The 11,747-nt window shown below is 32.5% G+C and overlaps 1 long non-coding RNA gene across 1 annotated transcript; it reads left to right on the top strand.

Annotated features, from left to right (window-relative positions):
• Positions 1-4,054: 4,054 nt before the first annotated feature.
• LOC18109233 (uncharacterized) lies at positions 4,055-8,635 on the top strand. Its single transcript, XR_002979333.2, has 2 exons — positions 4,055-4,856; positions 8,307-8,635. It is a non-coding gene; the product is annotated as an uncharacterized LOC18109233 (long non-coding RNA).
• Positions 8,636-11,747: the final 3,112 nt, after the last annotated feature.

Raw genomic sequence — 11,747 nt, 5'->3', positions numbered from 1 at the left:
CAAAAAAATCACTTAGATGAGTGTACCATACTCGCGGTGCCTGTTTTAAACCATATAGAGACTTGTACAATCAGCACACATGAGATGGAAGAGCACATTCAACGAAACCTGGAAGTTGTTTCATGTAAACCTCTTCGACAAGAATTCCATTCAAGAAAGCATTATGAATATCAAGTTGATGGATCTTCCAATTACATGAAACCATAATAAAAAAGACTAATCTGACGGTTGTTTACTTAATAACTAGGTTAAACATTTCAGAGTAATCAATGCCTTCTTGCTAAATAAAACCTCTAGCAACCTGACGCACCTTATACCGCTCAATGATGTCGTCAACATGATGCTTTATTTTGTACACCCACTGATTGCCAATAACATTCATCGAAGGATGAAAGGGAACCAAAGATCAGGTGTGGTTAGAGCACAAGGCCTGAATTTAATTGCGTATAGCATCATGCCATGCCTCATACATGTCAACATCAAAGAATGCAATAGGTTCAAAGGTAGGAGAGGACATTACCCGAAAGGTAGGAGTGATAATGGTGGTAGAAACAATCAGATTTTGTCTTTAGCTGTCGCGGATGAATGACCATAGGGTGCTTGCTGACTATGGGTGGTGAGGCAGAAAGAGAGGAGGGAAAAGTACTATCCTTCTGCAATAGATAAGAAGAGAAATAAACAACCAGATTTAGCCCAGCCGGACAAGCAGAGACAGAGTATGCAACACTCAGAAGACTTGCAGTAGAAGCAGAGCCGACATTAAATGAGTCATTAGTAGAGAATGGTAAAGTAGGAGGAGGACAACTAAGAGACCTAACAACAACAGAGCTATCTCGCTATAAATCAAACAGAGTCGAACTTATTTTTGTACCTGCAGCAGGATAGTTAGATAAACATATATATGGTGATGGAAAAGGTAAAGTGTGCGGCTGTTACGGGTGAACAGAAACATGATGATAAGAAGTAAAGGCACACAAATGGTCTATGGAGTCCACAATGGTGTGAAACAGTGGTGAGTTTAGCAGATTGGGTAGAAGGGCACAAGCGGGTTGGTTTGAGGAAGGAGACCTAAATTTTTCAATCTATTCAAATCTGTCAAAAGGAAAAACATGTTCATGAAAACATATGTGATGAGAGATATAAATGCGTTAAGATGCGATGTCAAGACAATGATAACCAAGGTGAGAAGAGCTATACCTAAAAAACACACATGGAGAGGAAACAAAAATCTAATTTATGATTATGATAAGGACATAGAAACGAAAAACAGAGACACATAAAGGTACACAAAAAATGATAATCTGGAGACCGTTGAAACAAACAATCAAAAGGAGATCTATTGTCGAGGACAAGTGTAGGCATGTGATTGATAAGATAAATTGAGGTTTTAAAAGCATAATTCCAAAATATTAATGGTGCTTTACACTGTATTAGAAGAGTAAGTCTAGTTTCCACAATATGCCTATGATGACAGTCTACTATACCATTTTGTTCATGAGTGTGATGAAAATCAGACGATGATGAATACCAATGGTCTAAAAAAAAGTGGATAACTTGCGGTATTCACCATCCTAATTAGTTTGAACATATTTAATTTTTAGTGAAAATCAGCGCTCAACGAGAGTCTAAAATTGGTGAAAAACAGAGTAAACATCATACTTGGCAACAAGAGGGTAATATCATATATATTTTATGTACACATCAACAAAGATAACAAAATAAAAAAAAGCATTAAATGAAAAAAGAGGAGTAGGACCCCAAAGATCACTAAAAATTAATTCAAGTGTAGTGGAAGTTTTGTGACATGTAGGTCCTAAAGACAGACGCGATGATTTTTCTAATGGACAAGTTTGACATTAAAATTAAGATGTTTTTTTATTACAAGTAATTTGATTTTTCAAAACTAAAAAATTGAGAACACGGGAAGTAGGATGACCCAGTCAATGATGCCATAGATCAGCAAAGGCAGATATACAAGGAGACCAATAAGCTTAAGGAAATGACGCGATAGAAGACCTGGTCAAAACATAAAGAACATCTTTACTCTGACCAAAAAAGAGTATTGCCCTGGTGTTGAGATCCTTGACATAAAACATAAATGGGTGAAATTAAAAATAATTATTATCAAGACAGGACTTTTAAACAGAAAGCAAATGTTTTGTAATATATGGGACATGAAGAACGTTAAATAAAATATAACTACGATGTGGTGAATGTATTTTAGTATGACCGATATTAGATATGGGAAGTCACTTACTATCACTAACATACAAATGATCATTACCGAGATATGGTTCTGACCCTATCAGTTTTGTAAGATTAGGTGTGACATGTTGATTAGCACTGATGTCAGGAAACCAATTGGCAATACCTGTTGAGAAAACATTGCTCAGCGCCAGATATGCACTAGGCTGTTGTCCATGTCCATGGAGCTAGAATTGAGGACAGTGAGGGGCTGCATGACTGAAGGCTTGGCATAACTGGCAGCATATATTAGTCCATTGTGAGGATGCAGGATGCCCCCTATTTTGCTGCTAATTTCCCTACCTCTTGTCATTGTTGGAAGACCCGTTGAAGCTGCGGAAATCAGACCTCAAAGCAGACCTGTGCCCTATTTCATTCCATACTTGGGACGTCATCCTACATGAAATTGGCCTCTGTTTCTACCAAAAGCACCAAAAGGTTGATGTTAGGCAACAAGAGCTGAAGGTGGTATGTTTGGCATGGACAGTAAAAGAGCATTGATGACAACAAATTTCATGGAATGAAGGGAGGTCTTATGAAGAAATTCATGCGTTAAAAGATGACTATAAAGATCGGCATATGAGAGAGGTTCTGCCTTAGTCACAAGGCTTGTTCCTAAGTCTTTAGATTCTCCCCAAAGACCACGAAACACATACAAATTAAAATGTTCTAGCAAAACTGGCCGACCAGCATCGGCCAACTCATCAAATAATGCCTTAGCTTTTTGCATAAACCTAATGACCGAATCATCACCTTGTCGAAGATCTTGAAAGGAGCCATGGAGTTGCATAATACGAGAATTAGATTGAGAGGCTAGAGCTTACTCAAGCGTGCACCAAACAGAGTGCAAAGTTTGGCAGTCAACAACAAGATAGAGAACATCCATGGAGAGTGAAGAAAGCAGTGCACTTAAAATGAGTTGGTCTTGTTGTTTCCAACGAAGAAAAGACTGATTTACCTGAAGAGAAGTACCATCGAAAACAAACATATGTGGAGGAGGACACTAGATTGAGCCATTAACAAATTGAAAAACTCCTTGCCCTAGAAGATATGACTTCATTTGCATTCATAAATACAAATAATTTGTGTTTGTTAATTTTAGAGAGATAACTTGGTGAGTGTGAGAGAAAGGAACAATGGTGTCCATTGAAGCTAGATGGACGACAGCAATAGAGGAAGGTTGCAGCAGAGGGGTGACAATTAGGTTAGGAAGATTTTGGCCAACATTAGTAGGCAAGGCAAGCAGCAGAACAGAGGCAGAAGCAGATACACTTATCGACTGCACTAGTGGTATGGCAGAGGCAGACAGTGGTTGAGAAGAGTCCATTGGAGAGGGAGAAAAGAGTTTTAAGTTATTTAGGGCTCTGATACCAAGTTGAGAATAATAGAAGGCTTGACTTATCTCTTTGCCAACCTTTCCTATTTAAATATATAAGACAGTACACGACGATAACTGTAAGAACTACAACACTAGAATAATCCTATAATAATTCTTACATACACATACACAGTCTATAATACACAAGACTTCACAACCCACTCTATAGTCTTTTGTGACCCCTTTTCTAGCCTTAATTTTTTATGTTCATGTATGGTAAATTAGGTGGACAAGCTTTAAGATAGTTTTCATACTTTATTCAATAAAAAATCACCGTCTTCCAATCATTCACAATAACTTGGTTGATAGGACAATAATGAATGTTATTTTTCTCAAATTCTAACTAAAATAAATAACCAAAAATTAGCCATACTATAAATAAATTGGGGGTTGTGGAGGCCCATGTCCCCTCTCCCATGCTTCTCTTTGGGTCCTCGTTATTTCAGTGCTAAATCTTTTTTTTTTTCTTTTTCTTTTTCGTTCACGGAGAGAGCCTGTAAAAGCCTCCAAAGCCACTCACTTTCTTTTCTATTAAAAAGCTCCTTAGAAGAAGACAACATCATCCCTCCAAAACCTACCAGCCTTTTCACTATTTTATTCATACAATGACCAGTCTATCATGCGTTTTACCACTTTTATCTCTTTGTTTATCTTTTCTCTTACCTCCATTTACTGATCCCTTCGTCTCATCTCTATTTCTTTATCATTTTGTGGGCGAGAGTGAGTGGTATTGTGTGCTTGTAACTATAAAGACGCAGATAATATAGAGACTTGAGTATATTTCAGCCTTGTTAGGTTTTGGTTGCTGAATCATGAGAAAGAAATCATGACCAGTTATATAGAGAAGAAACCATGAAAGATGGAAAAGGGGTGTTTGGAATGAAGTTTGATCCAAGATCCTTGTCTCTCCCGTTAACTTAGTCTCTGTTACTGTTAGGTTTTCATTACTGAGTGTATTTGCAGCCCCCTTGTCTGATTTTAGCATCATGAGAGTAGGAAGTGCTGGTGATCATAGGGTTTGGTTCAAGATCCATTTGACTCTTCTCTTTATATCTCTCCTGTGTCCTAGCTGGTAATCTGTAGTAGTCTTAATTATCCCTTACTTCTTGTTAATTTTTAGGTTTGATCTTGCAAGTAATTATATTTGGAAAATATCATAAAATGATCTCGGACCAGGCTTCATTCCTTACACCTTGCTTTTCTTTTATTATCTGGTTACAAGAACCTAATTAAGGTATGCTCCTAATCCCATCCTTTTTCAAGGTCCTGAAACAACACATCTTTATACCTGTTTAAGTCTGTATATATAGATTGTTTACTGCATTTGTTGCTTTATTTTCAATCATTAACGTGAAGAGCTTGAACTGATAATTCACTGATCTTGATCTTACCATGTACTTCAATATTCGAATGGCTGCTGACATCCTTCCATATTCCTTTCCTTTGTTACTGCTACTTATTAAGCTTTTCATTGACCTATTTGTACGATTGCATGAATTTGATCAGAAATACCTAGTAATTAGTATGATGGAGTCCAATGTTTTTAATTTGAGAAAAACATGTAGTAGTAATACATCCCGCTTGTTTCTTCTCCCCAGTTATTTCCCTTCCACCACAGAGAAATATTCTCCATTAACTAACACCAAAGATTCGCAGACAAACAATACAATACAAGACATGTACGAATGATTCTTTAATCAGAAATATTAAGAATACATATAATGTCGGGTATATATATACTTTAATTCCAGCTTGGAACTTTGTATCAAATTTCCCTTAATGTGCTCTTCAACACCTCTAGCCCTAAGCAAATAGTTGGATTCTTGGTCTGTTAAAAGGTCTGCTTCATCTGTGTTATGGATTTCATAAGTATAAACCCTAACTGGGGCCTGAGATCATATATCTATATGCATGCATCATGTGGGTTAATTTATTTATGTGTACAAGCTGTTCTACACACACACACAGAGGTAGTCCTTTTTTGTACCGTCCCAGGTTTATAACTATTACATATTTGACATGATGTAATGAAAAATGAAATATTGATGCTGTTTTTAAATATTTTTAATTAATTTTCGACCAATTTTGTTTCTTCAACCGATTTAACTGCAATTGCTTATTTCATTATTACCTTAATTTCATGCTCAGTTTACAATATTATATACAGTCAAATTCATTCTTAATTAAATATCTTGTATATTGTTCACATTTGATCTTCTACCAGTGGCAAAATAATGATGTTGCAGAGTCATATAATTTAATTGATCAGGCTCTTATCATCGACAAAATATTGTTTTAGGGCATGAAGGCTCGTTTTCTACGTATACCATTTAGCCTTTTCTTGTTTTGGTTTTGTAAGTATATAATTTTCAATCCTATTTTTATATAAGATGACATAAAGAGTTGTCAGATTCTAACATGGATAAATGTCATCATTGATATTCATTTCGACCACAAAATTAATTGATCTTAATGTGAATGAGTTCCATTTAACGAAGAAAGTTTTATCTAGGTGATATTTTTTTCCTTATCCTTTCTCAAGAACGTGGATTTGCCTACAAGAAGATTTTCAAGGTATTTTTTGGATTATTTGACGTCAAAAATAGATTTTTCAAAATGTTTAGCATGTTTTCATAATGTTTTGGGTAAAAACAATGAGTTGAGAATGAGTGTTTTAGCAAAAACAATGAAGCCCTGATTTTCCGGTGACCCTCTAGTCACTAGATATTCTTCAAATAAAAGATGGTGTGTTGTTTGCTTATATTAAACCCTAAAATAGAAGTTGATAATAGGTCGTCCGTTTATTAAGAAATAAAAAAATAATTAGGACCAAACATGCAGGTTGGGCTAGAAGATCCACATGCATAGGCATGCTAGGTTACCAAGACCTAATTTATTTTAATTTGCTTTTTTTTTTGTTATCTCGATCTCATGATCCGAGTAACGAGTTTGGAAGGTTGACTCGGGTCATTTTTTAAGTTATTTTTCTATTGATTTTTTCCAGTTATCCTTTAACATTGAGTTTATTGAAAATTGAGTTTCGTGATTTGTTTTGATTTTTTCTATGGGGTTATCATGATCCTATAACTTGGTATGCTGATTGACATGTTAACTTAGGTTAACGCGAATCAATCCAATATGTTTTTGTGTCAATGTTTATTAAGAAAATCTCACCTTAAATATTTATTTTGATTCAAAACATATTTTTATAGATCATCCAAATTGTCTTTGGAGCCGCCAAGATAACTGAATTACATCGGATTAATTCCCACACGTTTAAAAATTATTCTACTATAAAAAAACATTAGTAACACTTATATTTTTTTACGTTAAAAAAAATTGATATGATTTGTGGCGTAGCGCGGACCAATGATCTAATAAAGATCTAAAAGGAAAGAAACTCAAACCAAAAACATAGCCACCTCCATCAAATTCCAATATAAATGAATTTCTTATAACAAATCACAAAATTCTCAAATTCATAAATAAAAAAAATTATTAAAATTTGAAATCTAAAAACTAAAAACCCTAAATCTCTAAAACTAGAATCTTCAACAAAACCACATATAAATAATTGTGTTTACCAAATCAAATTCATAAACCAAACAACAATAAATTTAAGAACTAAGATTCAAAGAACCCCAAATCATCAACATTACCACTTTTCTCTTGAGTGAATTCTTTATGGAGTTAATTTTTTTGAGATAAATGATCGAGGGCTTATATCAAGAGGAGAATAAGAAACAAAAAGAAAAAAGATTATATATATATATATATGGTGGTGAGTTTGATTGTGCAGGTGCTTTCATGATTGCAGTTGTTTGAGAGAGATAGAGAGAGAGAGAGAGATGGAACTAGAGAGAGTACAGGCATTGTGTGATTTGATCTGGAGTGAATGTTTTTTATATCAAGGCATTCTTGTACTTTTTTTTTACTTTTCTGATAAATCAATGTTAATTGAAGATTTAAAGGGTAATTTTTTGAAAGATTGGTATGCAAAATATTATGTATTTATTAATTTTGTAAAGTGGTGATGAAATTACATAGATGTGTTGCTCAATTAAGCAACAAGATATGATTGATTTCATTTGGTAGAATGTTGGGAAGGGAGAAAAATTCATGTGATTGAACACTCTTTTTTTGTTGTTATTATACAATAATTAAGTAAATGATTACATACACAGGAGAAAATATTACTTGTTACTTGGTATGAATTTAAGCGGTGTTCATCATTGCGGTCAGAAAATGTTTTTTAAAAAAATTAAATTTTTTTTTTAAATTAATATGTTTTTGATGTTTTTAGATTATTTTAATGTGCTGATTTTAAAAATGATTTTTAAAAATAAAAAAAAAATATTATTTTAATATATTTTAAAAAAAATACTTTAAAAAACAATCATTAAATTTTGATTTGAAAAATAAAAATACTCTTACATAATATTACCTCCAATGTATAAATCAATCCCATCATTTTTTTTTCTTTTCCATGACTTTTCTCTCCCTCTCCACTAACAGAAAATCAAACATGAATCGAAGCAAGATTATATTCTATTTCGGGTTTCTAATAAGTTAGTGCTATTTAAGGATATTCTTATCATGTTAAAGATTAATTAATAATTGTACAGTTGCAAATGATATTTATATTCTTTTAGGGTTCTAATTCAGATTTTCTTGTTCTGGATAGTTGGGTCGATTTATACCAAATAGGTCAGCTATGGACATGGATTATGAACCTTACATGCTCGTTGAAGGGAGGAAAGCCATGGAGAATCCACCCTCGCAATCGCTACACCAGAAGCTTTTGGCAGAGGCTCTCAATATGAACGGAAGACTAATTTTAGCCTCAGAAGAACAAACCACCCACCCTAGTAGTAGAAGACCCTATCCCATTGTTTTCGTCATCATCATCAACATCTTTTCATCCTTCTAGACCTGTCAAGCCCCAGCGACACATCCCTCAGGTTCGTGATTGTTCTCGTCTGTTTTGGATTTTTTGTTTTCTTTTTTTTAAAATTTTTTTTTAACATAATAACACTATTTTTAAATTTTATTTTATTTTGTGAAAAATAACACAATTTTCACCGTGTCAGGCTTCAAAAACATGACAGGGTCAAACTCCAATTTTCTACCTCAACTGGTTAACCAGTTGTATACTATTAACTGTTTGACTGTTTCATACAAAAACCATAATTTTATGAGGTTTTTCTTTCAAATATATTTTATGAGTCAAACTATATATTTTTATCTAACTTGTAGACTGAAAAATATATTTCAATTAAAATCTTAAAAAGTTATTGTTCACACAATAATGAGTGATTCTGAATAGTAAAGTGTGGGTCTGTCATAACTAAATAAGGATCTGCCCTAAACAGATTATGTAGATAGTCTAGCAGATGTATTTATGGACCAGTGGGATAATTTTAGGCTCAATAGGAGGTTTGGTTGTGTCAGATCAAAATGACCATAATTTTTTATCCGATTGTTGAATCGCACTCAAGAATTTACATGAGTTTCTGGAGGACGTCTTCCCTTAAAATACCACTACATCACCACGTAGACCATCAGATCTTTAGATATTAAAATTCTCAATGAAACCTCTCGATTTTGGCAATTTTGAGATTTTCCTTATTATTTTAGGAATCAGTCGATCAATTTCACTAATTATTATGAACCGATCAATCGTTTGAGCAAAAAATAGCATAGCCATGTCATGTTTCTGAAGTGCAACATGATCAAACTGTACTATTTCATCAAAACTTTTTGTTTCTATGTAAATTCATTAATTTTTTTAATTTTATATGTTAATTGCCCAATTTATTTATTTATTTATTTATGCTTTTAGAATCATGGGTTTAACTTTTAAATAGCATAAGTTGATAGGGAATTTTAGATTTCAGATGTAATTGCTGATTGTTTCTAAATTGATGGGATCTTTGGAATTAATTTTGCAGAGACAAGAAATGACATTAATTGGATGCCCACTTGGTGGATGATTTCTAGATTTTTTTTAAATATAGTACAAAAAAAATATTTTAAAAGACAACAAAGTTGCAAATCACATATACAACTAGGAGTAGGAAGTGCTATAAGCTTTTCATTTGCATGAATTTGATCAGAAATACCCAATATGATGGAGTCCAATGTTTTTAATTTGAGAAAAACACATGTAGTAGTAATACATCCCGCTTGTTTCTTCTCCCCAGTTATTTCCCTTCCAACACACAGAAATATTCTCCATTAACTAATTAACATCAAAGATTCGCAGACAAACAATACAATACAAGACATGTACGAATGATTCTTTCATCAGAAATATTAAGAATACATATAATGTCAGGTATATATATACTTTAATTCCAGCTTGGAACTTTGTATCAAATATCCCTTTAATGTGCTAAGTGTTTTTTGCTCTACAACACCTCTAGCCCTAAGCAAATATTTTGATTCTTGCTCTGTTAAAATGTCCGCTTCATCTGAGTTATGGATTTCATAAGTATAAACCCTAACCAGGATTTATGATTTCATGTAATTTAAATTAACATTAAAAAATTATAAATAAAAAAAAACTAGAGTTTTCATTAATCTGTTTATTTTAAAGTATATCTTTTAACCTAAATATAAAGAGATTAATTGTATATAGATTAAATTAAAAATATTATTCTATTCTTAATAAATAAAATAAAATAAAATAAATTTCTTACTAATATCTTTATCTATATCTATATGCATGCATCATGTAGGTTAGTTTATATATGTGTATAAGCTGTTCTACACTCACACACACAGAGTTGGTTTATAACTATTACATATTTGATTTGATGTAATGAAAAATGAAATATTGATGCTGTTTTTAAATATTTGTAGCATCAACCAACAGAAAGTGCATCCAATATTATAATTATTCTGCATCACATAATAGGAGTCAACTTGACATTCATATCACCTATGCACGACGTCCTTGCACATCAAAACACAAATACATGTGCACTTGAGATCGTGGTCTAGCGGTCCTAGCAGGAATTCTCTGTTTCTGCATCTAGATTTGAATTTTTATATGCACGCTTATTACTCCTGCAGTATTTTACCTGTTTACTGGACTTGTAGGATGTTCAGTGGATCCGGGGATTAATCGTGGTGTGTGTAAGTTAACCCGAACATCTCGGGTTATAAAAAAAAACACATATATATGCAATTTTCATCGGTTTAACTTAACTAATTAAGTTTTAAATTTATTTTTAAAAGGTTATAAATTCAAAATTTATAAGTCTCAAAGTTATTAAAAAATTATATAATTGTTAATTTTAAAGCTTATAAAATTAATCAAAATACTTACAAACTAGCCCAAACATCTATATTAATAAAAAAAAATTAAAAAACATACGTATATTTATGACTTATTAAATATTACTATTTTTAAAACTAGTTTTTTTATACTGTGTTACTTTATCTTTCTTTTTTTTATGCTAGATTCCAAAAAAAAAACACATCTGATTTCTAATTGATTTGCTAGATTGAGGCAGCGATAACGTGCTTGCAGTAACTCTTGAAACAACCAACGATGTATCTTTGGAATGCTTCAAACAATTCTATCTCAGAACTAGACACTTTTAACGAGGAAGATGGTCCTGTCACTAGCATTAGCTGGGCACTAGTCATTTATTTTCAAACTTTGACTGGATTCCAGTGAGGAGAAAGGGTGATGGTGACAACTAGAGCCTTTTGTTTTTCTAACTTGATAACAGTTGTATATTTTTATTTAAAAAGACTCATTAGTCATCTAATCCAATTATAACAGCAGTCGTGTAATTTTTAAAACATTTTTGTTGATTAATTTTTCGCATATTGAAATCATTATATAAATTATTATAAACAATGGCATGTAAGTTGTAATTTATAAAACTATTAAAGGAAAAAGTAAATACTTGCAAATATCAGTTTTAATATGGAATATAATTGATTTTCATATGTATATAACAATTTCATGAGAAAAATGTGTTTGTAAACATTATTAAGACAGTTGACATTGAAGGGGAAATAAAATTAGCATAAAAGCTAAAATGATTATAACTTTTTTTGTGACCATCAGAATATGAAGATATTTAATAATGAGTTATGAAAGTCAATG

This window comes from Populus trichocarpa, chromosome 19, assembly GCF_000002775.5.
Source record: "Populus trichocarpa isolate Nisqually-1 chromosome 19, P.trichocarpa_v4.1, whole genome shotgun sequence".
Taxonomy (NCBI): Eukaryota; Viridiplantae; Streptophyta; class Magnoliopsida; order Malpighiales; family Salicaceae; genus Populus; species Populus trichocarpa.
This window is presented reverse-complemented; position numbering and strand designations above follow the sequence as displayed.